We start from the raw sequence: 16,466 nt of genomic DNA on the forward strand, positions 1-16,466 counted from the left end.
CAGATGTGGGTCAGCTACTGTGTCCCAACTGAATAGCTTGTATCTAGCCCAGTGCTTAGAACAGTGTTTGACACATAGTATGTGTTTAACAAATGCCAACATTATTATTATTACAATAGAAGAAAAATTATCTGTGGATCCTTGGCCATCAAGGGATTCACAGTCTGGGGTAAAGAGAATGGCAAAAGACACAGGAGGAATGACTGGAATGTTAAAGTTTTATCAGAAGTTTTATCTCAGTCTTCAAATTTGTTATCAGCTGGGGCCTTGTCACCCTCTTCCTCCTTTGCCTTGCTAGTCCAGGCCTGGTAATCCTCCGGTTTACATTGAACAGAATGCCCAGGGCAGATGAACTCTTTAGTCTTAGGGGACAGTTTCTTCTTGGTGCTCCAGACTGTTGATTAGCCCTACTTGCTTCAGTGGGCACAATCCGAGACCGTTTCATAGCGAAAGCACCAGTGAGGGCTGCCTGCCTTTTACCTCGGTTCTTCCTGCCTTGACCTCAGCAATTCCCGACTCTGCACTGTGCTGCCAAACACTCATGGGATCCTGACCTCCCGTTAACTGGCTTTGCAAGTTTCCACCCTCACACGCTTAAGTTTGTAAAGCTTCCCTTTGGAAATCTGGATTCCTGTTGGGATTATTATTACGATGGCTATTATTAGTGCGACAGTTGCTTTTTGACTGATGTAGTCAAAAGATGCATCTGGTTTATATACCCTGCATGTAATAAATTTATCCTGAATCACAGTCTATCATTCAATTTAGACGTCACTGTAATTCTAACTGTTGGGTTTTGTGGTGCAGTTGTTTTCCAGATTTGTACCCTCAAGCATCATTTCAGTTAGAGTTGAGTGTGTGATTACACCAATTTCCCAGTTAGAATTGCAATAAACAGCTTTCATTCAACTGTGGGTGAGGCTACATTAGAGGAGAAAGAGACATACAATCTTTCTAACATCCTCTCACCCTCTCTATTCCCTTTTCCAATAAGCAAAGCAGATGGATTGAGGTTCGAGTTGATAAATGAAATACAGTTCAGAAGATTTTAAACATAAAGATTTATCGTGTGTTACGTGCATTATGGCCCAGATTTCAGCAGAGTCCATTTGATACATGCAATTGATCTTGAGGAATTGATTAACTTATCCAGGCACTTTCCATCTGTATTTTGTGAAGTCAGCTTCAAAAGAAAGCGTCTGCTGTTCATAAGATTTAAAAAACTATAAAATGAAAATTTAAAAAAACACCACACATGTGGGTGGAAGATCAATGTAGCAATATCTGATTGTCTGATGTCACGAAGTCCATACGCAGTTGGTAAATGACAACTGCTTTCAGGGAAAAACATTCATAGAGTATTAACAGTATGTACTGGGCATTTTCCTGTGTGGAAATACTGTTCTGGAGGTTCATAAACGTTGACACAACTTGGAGATATGCAATTAGTGTGAAAATGGATTCCACAATTTGATTAAAAAATGCATGAAGGGGTAGGGAACAAATATACACAAGTGCAAGGACATAGAAACTTGTAACTGTTCAGGAGTGAACAAGTGTACAGAAATTTAGGATGGTAATAAGGATTTTGCCTCAAAATTGCATTTCCACACCAGTGAGTGACTACCCCTTTAAAAGGTAGATAGATTCCCAGATTATGCTGTAAATTTGAAGTCTTGAGAGGAGCACCTCAAGATCCTCTACACTGTAAACTCATTAATGGCAGGGAACATGTCTACCAACTATGTTATACTGGACTCTTCCAAGCACTTAATACAGTGCTCTGCACACAGTAGTCAGTCTATAAATATGATTGATTGATAGAAACACCTCATTAATTCCAGGCCATTAGATACTGGCTCTCACTGATCCCCCTTAGCCTGGAATAATATTAGTAATGATGACAGGAGTATTTATTAAGCACTTACGTGTGCAGAGCATTGTACTAAGCATTAGGAAATCGTACACGGGTAGAAATTAGACACAGTCCCTGGCTCTCAAGGCACTTAAAGACTAAGAACATAAGGGGCTAAGGGAGAGGACTGGACAAGATGCTTAAGGAAAGATGAAACAATAAAACCCTTAAGCAAAGTAAAAGGCAAGGGCAAATATAAAAACAAAAGCAGAAATCAATAGGGAACTCAGGCTAGAGGAACAGAATTTCAGGCTCCTCATAGCTCTAGAGGCACAAATGCAGCCACAGAAGCCAACAGCTTTGTCTCATGACGGTCTCATGCTGCTGCTGTTGTTTCTGTCCTTCATTCAGTGCTTAGAAGAGTGCTTGGCACATAGTAATTGCTTTATTAATACCATTGTTATTATTATTCATTCATTCAATCAAACGTTTTATTGAGCACTTACTGTGTGCAGAGCACTGTACTAAGGAGGTGGAGAGCAAGTCGGGATGCAACCCCAGTTCTTCCTTGGATAGCCTTCCTTGGTCTGCCAGTACCATACCAAGGCAAAATATGAGAAGGCGGGAAGGTCTGTGGAGAAACAGGGTAGGACTGAAGGTAGACTGGAAATGGACTGTAATGAGACATCTCAGTGGTTCTCTTCCTAGCAGAGATGGGTCTGCTGTTTCTGTCCCTGCCCCCCTCTCCCTGGTCTCCTTCTCCCCTTTGTTGGTACTCTGTGTTCATCTTGAATTATCCATTAAGCCTCTTTCTTAAAAGGGCCCACCAACACAACCATGGATGTGTCCCTTTAAGCAGCCCAGCTGCAGGATAGTTGAAGGAAAAGGAAAGGTGAGAAACTGAGGATGATAAAAAAAGATGTAAAACTCTCCTTTTGAAATCTGAGCTTCCTCTTTCATCTGCTGAATGACAATGTTATTCAGCCCATTCTTCAAGTTGAGAAGGCAGCAGAAAAATAAGGTAAAAGTTCAAAAGATTTCACTATATTTGAGGATCTTTAACAGACTAAATGAAGAAGAGGCTTGACCTTCTAGATGTTTCCTTCTAGGGGAAAACCAAAACAGGTTTCCTGGATGGTAAACAGATAACACCTGTCAACCCAGAAATCTGTGAGAATTTTAGACTTTCCACTTTTTTCTAGTGTCAATCAGTTAAATGGTTTGCAGGCTCTGACTCCCTGAAGTGCCCTTGCATTACATTTGCTTTCAGACTCTGGCATATAGGTACATTAAAAAAGGTAGAGAGGCAGATAAACAGAGTACAGAAATTCTTTCTGGAAGAAGGCAGAATCACAGAAAATCATATTGGTATATTAAAACCGAATGTCAGAAAAAGAAAACTGAGACTGACATGACAATAGTTAGAGGAGCTAAACTGCTCGTTGTGGGTGGGAAATGTATCTACCACCTCTGTTATATTGTACTCTCACAAATGCTTAGTGCAATACTCTGCATGCAATAAGAACTCAATGAATATGATTGATTGATGGATGGATTGCAAGAGTTTGGGGCCTGAGCAGAAATCAAATTTAAGGGATAGTCTGTCAAATCTTTCATCATTCAGACTGGTTTCCTTTACCTATTATATAGTTACTAAGGCTTTTACCATCAGTTGTGGAATTGAATCTAGGCTCAGTAGCTTTTTTTTAATCTATTCTTTAGTAATTGGCATCTATTCAGCACCTCCTCCACACTACAGCAGACAATGTCATTCAGAGACACAGAGTCTATGTAGAGGTACATGTGAGCATTTCTGAATCCCAGGAAAGAGTAGATTTCAGTTTCCGTATGCTGGCACCTCTTGCCCTCACCCTGTTGGTACTTGGGACATTTCAGCACAGCTGACATCCAAAAATCAGAGTCACATTTTATAAGCAGGAGTAAGCATTTGCTTAGAAAGGCAGAGCACAATTTCTATAATAGTAGGGACAATTGGGGTGATGGCAGTTAATTAAAGCACTAACTTTTTGCCAAGTACTATGCTAAACACTGGGCTGGATACAACACAATCAGATTAGGCACGGTGCCCGACCCACATGGAGCTTGCTGTGTAAAGGAGATGGAGAACAGGTATCCTGTCCCCAAGTCTACTGAGAAACTGAGACACAGGGAATTTAAGTGACTTGCCAAAGATCACTCAGCGGGCAAATGGATCAGAACCCAGCTCTCCTGACTCTCTGGTCCAGGCGCTTTCCACTAGGCCGAAATGCTTGCTTAACTGGCCATTGTCAATATTATGTTCATCATTTATCAAAGGTTGATTTATCCAGGAAGTTGTCCTAAACACAGAGCAGGTTAGACGGTTCCTCTGGCTGCTTACCATTGAAACTTGGGAAAACTCTTCCTTTCTTTTGGGTCCTTCCCCTTCCAAGGTTGTCATTTCCATCCAGTGCCCAGAAGTTAGAGCAGTGAAATGTTGGGTGTAGCCACCTCCACACTGATCAGCTTTGGCGAAATCAGTTTCACCATTTTTTTTTATGGTATTTGTTAAGCTCTTACAATGTGTCAGCCCCTGTACTAAGCACTGGAGTAATAATAATGATGATGGTTTTTAAGAGCTTACTATGTGCCAAGCACTGTACTAAGTGCTGGGGTAGATACAAGGTAATCAGGTTGTCCCATGTGGGGCTCACAGTCTTAATCCCCATTTTCCAGATGAGGTAACTGAGGCACAGAGAAGTTAAGTGACTTGCCCAAAGTCACACAGCTGACAAGTGGCAGAGCGGGGATTAGAATCCACAACCTCTGCATCCCAAGCCCGGGCTTTTTCCACTAATCCACGCTGCTTCTCTGCAGCATAAAGTAGATACAAAATAATCATGTTGGATACAGTCCCTGCCCCATGTGGGGCTCACAGTCTTAATTTCCATTCTACAGGTGAGGCAATTGAGGTACAGAGAAGTTAAGTGATTTTCCCAAGGTCACACGGCAGACAAATGATAATGTTCTTCTTCACTCATGCTGTAGTTCAAAAATGAGCTCTGCCACAGACAAGTGCTAACTATAATAGTTCCCCTGGGTAATCTGAGGGAAGATGAAGCACACTAGCTCACTGTAGACAGGGAATGTGTCTACTAAATCTGTTACACTGTTATATTGTACTCCCCCAAGCACTTAGTTCAGTGCTCTGCACGCAGTAAGCGGTTAGTAAATACGACTGATTGAGGCAGAGAATGGTTTCCACAGGGCAAATCAAAAGCCAGGTTCCCGATTGCCTTCAGGCTGCCAGGCGCTGTGCTTTCTCTGACTGACAGCTATTTCCTGGCTCCTCAAGCTCCTCAAGTTATCATCCGCAGGCAAAGGAAGTTTCTTTGAACATGTTAACAGGCACAGCCTCTTGGGAAGAGCGTTAGCCATTACCAGCATGTACAGTTATGCGTAAGATAAACAAGTCAATGAACTGAGCCTCTTCCTGCTGAGGAAACTGGTTTTCAAGGTAATCAGTGTATCGTTTTAAAAAAAAATGGACACAAAATAGGAGTAGAAGGGTTCCACAAAGAACCCGGTAAGAGGTTCAGCTCCTTGTGGGCAGTGAATATGTCTTGTGTGTTTTGTGTATTTTCCAAGTGCATAGCACTCAAATCCCAACGCAAGTACCATAACTCTTTTTTAAAATTTCCAAGTGTATCCCATTTTCACTATTCTCAAATCTGCCTACTATGTATACCTGTGTCCACATTCGAAGCCACCGCTTCGTTGGTGGTGGTGTTAGAATCTTAACAACATCTCAGGGCCACCAAGTCACTAAGGGTTATCTCTAAAACTGAGGGATTTGTCTCTTGGCATCAGGCCTGGGTGGGAGACTTGAGAGTCAAGTTGGTGATGGCATGAAGAGAACATTATGTTTTGGAATGGTATTACTGTGGAGAAGTTACAATTTCTCAGGTGACAAGAATAGAACTCAAAGTAACCCAGGCAAGTTGTCTGTCAAAACTAGATGAGGTTCCTTGGGTACAAGTGCACAGGAGAATGCTTAGGAAAGAAAAGTAAATCTCTTGGCCTGCTGCCACTAGTGTGAGTCAATTCAGCCGGGAAAAAAAAACAACCCAGGGTCACTGCATATTCCAAACTGAATGTGAGTCAGGAAGGCAGTTCTGCTGTTCTAAATTCTGGGCAACCATGAAAAGCTCTCTTATGCTGGATCTTGTTAGCCTCTTTCTTGGGCTTTATACCACCAGAGGAATCTAAATAACTTGGAAAAGCAAAATAGGAAAGTCAAAATAATCATTTGAGGTTTGGAAAAATTAAGATGTAGGTGGCAGAGTTAGAGGAGATATTAGTCCAAATTAATGATTTATTCCAAAGAAGAGAAGTTTTCCTTTATTTGACATTAAAATCTTCCATTAGAAACAGTTCAGTTACCCTTAAAACTTTACAATACATCATTCCCTTATCTTTCTTGCCTTCTTTTTTCAATTCATCACTGCCATCTTCAACATTTCATGTCCATCCTGAGTTCTACCTTTAAACACTATTCCTTCTTGATTCTCCCATAAAACGTTAGCCCCTCTAGACTGTAAGTTCATTTTGGACAGGGAATGTGTCTGCTAATTCTGTTGTATTTTACTCTCTCAAGCTCTCAGTTCAGTGCTCTGCACATAGTAGGTGCTCAATAGGTACAATTGATTAACTGAAGTTAGTTTTTTAACTGGAATTCCCACTTCTTTGAAAAATATCATATTTTTCATATATGTGAAGGCTCCCCACTATGTTTCCCTCAATTCCTTGGGTAATGTGACCTAACATCAACTATGTTTTCATCCAGATGAAGGGATATTATGCAGAAGGTTGTCAACTGATTCTTCTCCAATCCCGTTGAAGACAAAAGAGAAAATGAATTTAAATTGCAGCACAAAGGATGCAGAAGACAAATAAGGAAGATCTTTCTGAAGGTAAGAATTGTTCAACTTCAGAGTAAATTACTTGAATATCACATAGACAACAGGAAAAAGACATTTTAACTCATTGTTTTACTCCCAGTAGACACATATTGCTCCCTGAGAAAGTACAATTAGCTCGTGTGTCTGCTTTAAGGCTTAGTAGCCTAAAACCTATTTAAAATCTCATAAGGGTAAGGAATGGTATCTTCTGAAGGTCAAATTTGGTAACTCGAGAGCTTTGCATGTCAACAAAATGAATGAAATGGGAACAGTTGCAGTTTTTGTTCAATCTATTGAATGTTTCAACCTTTATAATAGCTTAGGTTTTTCAAACAGTGGAAAAATAATTTATTCTCTTAGCATTCAGACACAGCTCAATGTGTATCCCCGTGAGTTCATTACCCTAGCCTCTTCAGGTTTCCAGAAATGTTTTTGTGCTCTTTATTAACATAATGACTGCCTCACTTATCATTTAGCAATATGATTCTCAGACCCAAGCCAAAATGAAACAGTATGATTTATGGAAATAGATATAGAGAGTCCTGAAGACCGGTCTATTCAGCCAATTCAGTCTATTTCAATTCAGCCAATCCCTTCTGATTAAGTGTCTTCATTAATATTGGTGTCCTGTCCTATAAACTAAGGCCATGTTTCTCCTCGGGTGTTTGTCAATTCCAGGTTTCCAGGTGAAAACCCGTTAAAAGTGAAGTGGCCTAGGAAATCTGTGTTGAAGACTCTTGTTTTTCCTTTGAACGTGCAATAATTTTACTAATCCAATTCTTGTTCAGATAACACCAAGTTAATACAAATACAAGACACAAATACAATGGTACCTCAGATAGCCACCTCATAAAATGTGGAACCCAAGCACTAATTGCAGTATAATTGGAGATGTTCCCCAGGATCCCCCTGACCTTTCTTTTATGATTTTGTAAAGTGCTTACTCTATGCCAGGCACTGTGCTAAGCAACTAAGGTAGATACAAGTTAAACAATTTGGACATAGTCCATGTCCTACATGGGGCTCACGGGTTTAATCTCCATTTCACAGATGAGGTAACTGAGGCCCAGGGAAGTAAGTGACTTTCCCAAAGCACAACAGATAAATTTGTAGAGCTGGAATTAGAACCCAGGGTCTAATGACTCCCAGGACCATGCTCTATCCACTAGGCCATGCTGCTTCTCTTCCTCATTCTCTTTCATCTCTTCTTCCTCCTTCTCTTTGGCTTTCCCTGTTTCTTCCTTCCTCCTCCTCTTCCTCTTTTTTTCTCTTTCTCCTCCTCTTTTTCTTCAGCTGCTACAGTACAACCAACACTTTGTCTGCAATGTTGCTTGCTTGGCCTGTGCATGGCTAGGCGTTTCCAGGCTGGCCAGAGCTGTGGCCAAACTCGTGCAAGTGGTGGTTCTGGCTGAAATGGTCCATCCTGGACCACATTACTCCTGCCAGTGCTGCTAGCATCCACTGGTTGCAGTGGAAATGAGCTGCTGAAAAGCAGCGTGGCCTAGTGGTTAGAACACAGGGCCTGGAAGTCAGAAGGACCTGGGTCCTAATGCCAGCTCTGCTACTTGTCTGCTGTGTGACCTTGGGCAAGTCACTTCACTTCTCTGGGCCTCAGTTACCTCATCTGTAAAATGAGAATTAAGACTGTGACTCCTATGTGGGACAGGAACTGTGTCCAACCTGAATGACTTGTTCCTACCCCAGCATTTAGGACAGTACCTGGCACATAGTAAGGGCTTAACAAATACCATTTTTTAAAATGACCCAATTAACCTGGGGCTAGTGTTGCTACCATCAGGCAAGACAAATGAAGGTACCCAGAGCCCATAGTGACCTTTCCTGTGCGGTGTCTTCAATGGGGCTGTCACCAAGAGGAAGTAGAAAAAAAAAGGAGGAGGCAGGGGTTGTAATAGAAGCAGTAATGGAGCAATCATTCTACCCTTCACCCTTTGTCCCCCTTGCCACTTCTCTTCCCTTCAGTGTTTTCTTTTTGGCTTCTTTCAATCATATATTCAGTAGCATTTAAAAGTGACTCTTCTTCAATTGCCGTCGAATAGTTTCCGATCCATAGCAATGCTATAGGCACACCCCCTACAGAATGGCCCATCTTCTGCCATAAAGTCAATCTGATGGATGTATCCGTAGAGTTTTTTTGGTAAAGATATGAAAGTGGTTTACCTTTTCCTTCTTACACGCAGTAAAAAACGAGTTTCTGCTGTTGCTTTTGAACAACGTTTTGTTCACTTGATCATCTGCCTTTGACTCTTTCTCATGCTGCTGCTGCCCAGCACAAATGAATCGATTAATTACCATGTGTCAAACACTATGCTAGTCACTTGAGAGAGTACAAAAAAACCCCAAAACATAGCCCCTGCCTTTGAATAATGGGAAGACACACTGACCCAAATTGTACATATACTCTGGGAGCAGGAGGAAAACCAGACAGAGCTGGTAACAGCAGAAATATGGGGAAAATGAATTAGAATTCATAGGGACTAAAATATAAGTACAAAAGGTCACTGATGGGTTGATCTCAAGTTGAGAGGTGGTAAGGTGATAATTGGTTAGGGAAAGCCACCTGGAGGAGTTAAGATTTCAGGAGGGCTTTAGTGAAAGGGACAGAGGTAAATGGATTTAGATATGAAAGGAGAAAACCCCAAGCAGGATGGGGAAAATCTAAGCAAGGGGTTGGAGACCCATTTTGTTTACCCTGCTCTTGCCAGATTTACTCCTTTTTGGTCTGCCATGTGTGAGGTGACAGAATTTTGGTCACTTTAGTCTGGGCACTTCTCCCAGGTCAAATTAAGCACTGCCTGACTGACCCCAGACATCTCCTCAGAAATGGGCTTACAGGCATTCTGGATTGCCATCTGTCAGACCTGAAATGCATCAGTCAAGAAATACTTCCTTCTAACCAATCAAAGTGGTCAATAAATGTCAGTGATTGGAGGTAAGGAAATACTTGTTGACTGGTGCATTTCAGGTATAAGTGGTATTTATTGGGCACTTACTATGTGCAGAACACTGTACTATGTGCTTGAGAGAGCACAGTACAACAGAATTAACAGACACATTCCCTGCCCATAATGAGCGTATAGTCCAGAGGGACAAGCTTACAGTCTAACCTGTATCTCTCCTCCGCAAATTATGTTTACTGAATACTTTGAAATCCTCAGATTAAAAGAGTACCTATGAGTCCAGGGCTTATTTTTGAATTCTTGACATTCAATACCTAGAAAATTTAAGGCAGTCTAATATCAATCTTTAGTAACATTAGGCATTTTGATTGAACTCAGTAACCATATACACAGTCCGTTGGGAATATGAACTTTCATCATATGTGGCTGACATCTGTACTTTGTTCCTCTCTGATTCTTTTTCTAAATTAGAAAGATAGTGTTTGGTAAAGGAAAGACAGCAAAACCTTTGTAGGTGTTCATGCCGAAAAGGTTTCCAAATCAGTAGATTCGTAAAGATTTCAGATAACAGTTAGTCACAGCTTTTTTCTCAAATAGTTCCCGGTTTCCTAAGGAAAAAATATTAATGGTTCAGGATCCACAAAGAGCACACAACAAACAATGCTGACTGAATACCATGTGAGGAGGGCTATAATCAAAAGAGTTAGATTCTAGGTTGCGCCAAAATAAACATTGAGGAGTTCTCCAACAGCAGCAGCAGTTTCTTTTTTTTTATGGTGTTTAAGTGCTTACTTTATGCCAGGCACTGTACTGAATGCAGATTGGACACAGTCCCTGTCCCATATGGAGCTCACAGTCTTAATCTCCATTTTGCAGAAGAGGTAATTGAAGCAGAGAGAAGTGAAGCAACTTGCCCAAGGTCACACAACAAATGGCAGAGCTGGGATTAGCACCTAGGTCCTTTTGACTGCCAGGCCTGTGCTCAACCTACTAGACCACACTGCTCTGGTTTCTTCCAAGAAGCCATTCCTTTGCCAGTGGTAGGACTCATTCAATAAATCATTTGATACCATCCTGGCTGAACCATTTTAAGAAAAACTTAATAGTTGGGGTATTTATTAAGAGTAGAGAGGGAAGGAAGGACAGAAAAAGTTTTAAGGTACTCAGGCAGCTCTCTCCCCCTTATTTATCCATGATCCTTTCCCATTAGTAGTAGTTAAGAATGAAGTTAGTATTAAGTTAGTATTTATTGTTTATTGTTCTGTTATACTCTTCCAAGTGCTTAGTACTGTGCTCTGCATGCAGTAAGAGCTCAGTAAATACAATCAAATGAATGAATGGATGAAATTCTTTGTGCAAATTACTGGGAGAGACTGTGCAGATGGGAATTAGGCACGGTCCCTCTCCCTTGGGCTGGGGGGCTTAGCTCACAAGTCTTAGTTTAAATGCAGAGAAGGGATTGGGGACAGACCCATCGGGAGTGAGGAAATATTAAAACCCGACACAAATAAATACACAAAATATCCTCAGAGTCTCAGAGAGAATGGAGGAGTCCCAGAGGGCACTGGAGCAGCTTTTATCTCCTGCACAGATCATGCGGGGAGCTGGAATCCTTGGCAGGAGGGAAAGCGACTGCTACCGCAGGGCTTTTTTCTTTACAATCTAGCTCGCACACTTGACTCCACTCAAGCCAACCTACCCACTGTCCCTCACTTTCGTCTCCTCTGCCATCAACCTCTTTCTCGCTTCCTCACTGTCGTCTCCTCTGCCATCAACCTCTTTCTCCCTCCCTCTCCATTACTTGTAACTTCTTCCCCCCTCCCCTAAACTGTAAGCTTGTTGTGGGCAGGGAATATGTCTGTTTATTGTTAAATTGTACTCTCCCAATTGCACAGTACAGTGCTCTGCACACAGAAGGTGCTCAATAAATACAACTGACTGATTTAATATCAAACAGACCACTGCTGTCCCCGTCTTCAAAGTCCTACTAAAATCACATCTCCTTTAGGAAGTATTCTGTAAGCTCTCATTTCTCAACCTTATTTTCCCTCCCTTTTGCATAATGCACTTAGTCCCACCTCTTAAGAATGTAGGTTTGTCTCCCCACCCCAAAACCCTCACAGCACTTATGTACCTGTCCTTATATAGTACTTGGTTGCTTTCTCGACCTGGAATTTAATTCCTGCATCACCTGCTAGACTCTAAGCTCCTTGAGAACAGGGAATGTGCCTACTTTGTCATTCTCTCCCAAGTGCTTTAATTCAGTGCTCTGCACAGAAAGTGCTCAATAAATATACTATTGAGTGATTGAGGAGTGAACAGATTGGTTTTCCCTCCATTTGCAAGAGGGAGGATAAGGTTTCTTACTGTGATCATTACTGAGACATGGGACATCAAGGGTCAACTTGTTTTGTGTACCCATATTGGCCAGGACTGTGTATTCACGCACTAGCCTTTCCAGCTACAGATGCGCTTCAGGGTTGCAATTCACCATCAGTGGTGTCTTTGAATAAAGACACTGCTCTATATATTTTGATCTTGACTCTCCTTATTTAGGTTGTTCCCAATACAGCAGTACCATTGTGGAAGCCCTGGAAGAGAAAGCAATCTAAAACTAATTGTACTTAATAATTGTGGTGTTTGTTAAACACATACTGTGTGACAAGCATTGTCCTAAGCACTGGGATAGATACAAGATAATCAGGTCAGACACAAGAAAATGAGGCACAGAGAAATGAACTGACTTGTCCAAGGTCCCCCAGCAGGCAAGTGTCAGAGATGGGATTAGAACTCAGGTCCCCTGACTCCCAGGCCTGCTCTATCCACTAGGTAACACTGCTTCTCTTTTGCTCTCTATGGTACACTGAAATGCTGCAAAAGGGTGGCTGGAGCAGTTGTTCCCAGATTGGAGGCAGAATCATTCATTCATTCATTCATTCAATAGTATTTATTGAGTGCTTACTATGTGCAGAGCACTGTACTAAGCGCTTGGGATGAACAAGTCGGCAACAGATAGAGACAGTCCCTGCCGTTTGACGGGCTTACAGTCTAATCGGGGGAGACGGACAGACGAGAACAACGGCAATAAACAGAGTCAAGGGGAAGAACATCTCGTAAAAACCGATGGCAACTAAATAGACTCAAGGCGATGTACAATTCATTAACAAAATAAATAGGGTAACGAAAATATATACAGTTGAGCGGACGAGTACAGTGCTGTGGGGATGGGAAGGGAGAGGTGGAGGAGCAGAGGGAAAAGGGGAAAATGAGGCTTTAGCTGCGGAGAGGTAAAGGGGGGATGGCAGAGGGAGTAGAGGGGGAAGAGGAGCTCAGTCTGGGAAGGCCTCTTGGAGGAGGTGAGTTTTAAGTAGGGTTTTGAAGAGGGAAAGAGAATCAGTTTGGCGGAGGTGAGGAGGGAGGGCGTTCCGGGACCGCGGGAGGACGTGACCCAGGGGTCGACGGCGGGATAGGCGAGACCGAGGGACGGTGAGGAGGTGGGCGGCGGAGGAGCGGAGCGTGCGGGGTGGGCGGTAGAAAGAGAGAAGGGAGGAGAGGTAGGAAGGGGCAAGGTGACGGAGAGCCTTGAAGCCTAGAGTGAGGAGTTTTTGTTTGGAGCGGAGGTCGATAGGCAACCACTGGAGTTGTTTAAGAAGGGGAGTGACATGCCCAGATTGTTTCTGCAGGAAGATGAGCCGGGCAGCGGAGTGAAGAATAGACTGGAGTGGGGCGAGAGAGGAGGAAGGGAGGTCAGAGAGAAGGCTGACACAGTAGTCTAGCTGGGATATCTCACTCTCCTTTGCTACGATGCCCAAGGGTCTTCCTGAACCCCATGTCACTTTACATCCCACTTCACATCCCACTTTACATCCCCAATGTAATTCCCCCAAGAATTAAACCTAATTGGGTTACCTTACCAGACCAAAATTAACTCCTTTTCCCATACACACAGGGCTAAATTGGTCCTAAAATTTAACTTAGTTTTTCTGCAGGCTTAAGGGGTGCTGCTAAACCTATCCTAAAACTACAACTTAGTTGTGCTGTTGTCAGTCCTTCTTCCTTTTCAAATATAGGCACTTATCAATATCTGGTGTCGAGAGGGAAAAGTGTTCAGTATGTTAATGTTCATAAATTTTAAGAGTTTGATTGGTTACCCCCTTGTGTCTAAATGTGTGAACTCTACACGGCATTAATGCAATAATCCCCCTTGAGTGTTTGTGTTGACAAATTAGACTGGTAAATTTTAGTAAGCGTTGCACTATGCATTTAAAGTGGGTGAGTTAACATCACTGTGGAATCCTAGTTTTTTCCTTTGACACTTTTTTCCCCATAATTTTGACTAGTAGCATTTTGGGTGTCTAATTTTAGTCAAATGGGTTCATCTATTTTTGCTGTTTACATATCTTTTGGACCAATTTTTTCTAGTCAAAAAGAGCAGCTGTAGATTGAAACAGAAGTGTTGGGCAAAATCACACCACACAATTAATAGTGTGTGTTTTTAGACTAGAAAAGAACTGGAAAACTGGCGATAAAGCAGAATCTCCTACCCCCAACAAGATGCACTCTGTATTTTCCTACCCTGACTTGTATGATTTCACAGAAAGAAGTCTTCTCCAAAAGTAGGATTCCCATGTCTCCTCAGCCAAAACGAAGCAGAGACTAAAATAATCTAGGAAATTTAGAGGGGAGGAAACACCTCCTCCATATAATTCGGACAAAATCCCATTTATGCCTCAATGATATATATGCCTTGCCTGCCTTGCCCTAAAGTCACCGATAGATCACAACCTTCTGCTTCAGCTGGGGAGAATTAGGCTATTGAGTTTGAAAATGTCTAATGCACTTTTTCTCCAAGAATGAAAGCTTATGTTGGAAAGAGATGAGCAAGAATGAAAGGAGATAGAAAATAAAACCTCTACCATGAGGCACGTTTCCTTCCCACAACCAGATGTCATCTACTCACAACCGTTAAGTCAACAAATCCATTAAAATAAATATCTTGTACAAGGACAATTATGTTTATACATCTATTTTCAATTAGCGTCTTCAAAGAGATGAGCCAGGGTTGGAACTGTGGCGTCCAGTACTGTTTTATTTTATCTAAGCACAATGGCCTTTCTGCCTCTGCCTGAAATGTGGATTCTTAATGGTGGCTTGCAGGCGGATTTCAGAAAGCTTCACTGTTACAACGTTATTCACTAGGTATGTAATAAAGCAGAGTGTGTGTGAGACTAGCTGATTTGGCAACATATCGTGCACTGGAATGGATTTGACTGGATTCTCCCAACGGTCCTGGCTGCTCTGTGAACACATGCATGCTAGGAGGCCCTCTCAGGAAAAGTCATTTGAGACAATTTTCAGGGACAAGCAGATTTTAGAGATGCCAATCACAGCAGCAAGTTCTTGCTGTAATTGAAAGAAGGTTCCCAGAAGGAATAGCACACAGAGTCATTCCCTAGGTCCCTCCACCGCCTCCCACTGCTGTTTCCTTGCCATTGGAGGGGTTTTGGGGGTGCGGAAGAGTAGGTTAAGGTTTGAGGAGGTGGGATGTAAAAATGACCCTGTCCCAAATCATAGTTAATTCTGTTTCAGAACAACTAGTTCTCTTGAAGCCCAAGATGCTTAGTGATTGTTCCTGTCTGCAGTATTGGAGTCTGCTTAGTGTAGTGCTCTTTACATAGTACACACATAATGAATGTTGTCGATGATAACAACAATGTCTATTGTCTGTCCTGCCATCTTTCCAGGCCCACTTCAAGCTCTCCTCTCATTGGGAGTCAGTAGAATTGGTCATCATGGCCCTCTGTGCTCTCCAGACACAGAGGTAATATTACGTGATTAGTATAAAGTGAGCTGAGGTGGGGTGAGAGGAGAAGAAACATTCTGAAGACTGTTGAAGCAAATGAAACAATGTGGCCTTACATTGGATGGCTTAAAAAAAGTCATGATAGTGACTGAGATTTCTCTAGACCATAAACTCATTGTGGGCAGGGACTATGTCTACCAACTCTGTTGTATGCTCCAAAGTGCTTAGTTCAGTGCTCTGCACTCAGTACACACTCAATAAAAACCACTGATTAACTGAGTACCTATTGTATGCAGAGTAGTGTATTAGGGAGCTTATACTGTGGCCACCAAGAGTTCTGTAGCTCTTTTTGAGCAGAGGTTCTGGGAGGATTGTCACCCACAAAGAGGCAGAATTGAGAAAGGTGCCAACTTCACAGCCGAGGATGATTTTGTCGAATGTGAGGTATGGTAGGGACTGTCAGTTTGGCACATTGGTCTTGGCAGCCAATAGCTCCTCTGGGGATAAGGTCAGCTACCCCGCCGATTTACAAACCTCTTAGGTTCCACTTTGAAAGTAACTGCCTGATTTCCATCTTGCAGCAATAAGAGGCTGTTCCACTGGGCCCTCGGGAGCTATTGAGAAGAGATTACCTCTCACCCTCTGTGGTGCCTGGTTTAAGTGGCTATTCAGTCCCTGGGAGCTCCTAGCACCTATTTACCCCTCAGTGAAACTTCTTCTGCATTCCAGAGAGCCATATAAGGGAACAGTTAAAAGGGAAAGAGAGTAACTGTGGAATTAATTTTTGCATATGCATAAGAAGGATTTAATGGATAGGATCTCCATAGTCTGCTAATCCCAACCAGCCTCTGGAGTGGTTGGTGTACGTTAGTGTGTGGGTGGATGTGTATTTGCATATAGTGGAGGATGAGGAAAGTGAAAAGATGTTAGTGGACTATAAGCTCTTCCTC

The sequence above is a fragment of the Ornithorhynchus anatinus genome, chromosome 13 (assembly GCF_004115215.2).
Source record: "Ornithorhynchus anatinus isolate Pmale09 chromosome 13, mOrnAna1.pri.v4, whole genome shotgun sequence".
In the NCBI taxonomy this organism is placed as follows: domain Eukaryota; kingdom Metazoa; phylum Chordata; class Mammalia; order Monotremata; family Ornithorhynchidae; genus Ornithorhynchus; species Ornithorhynchus anatinus.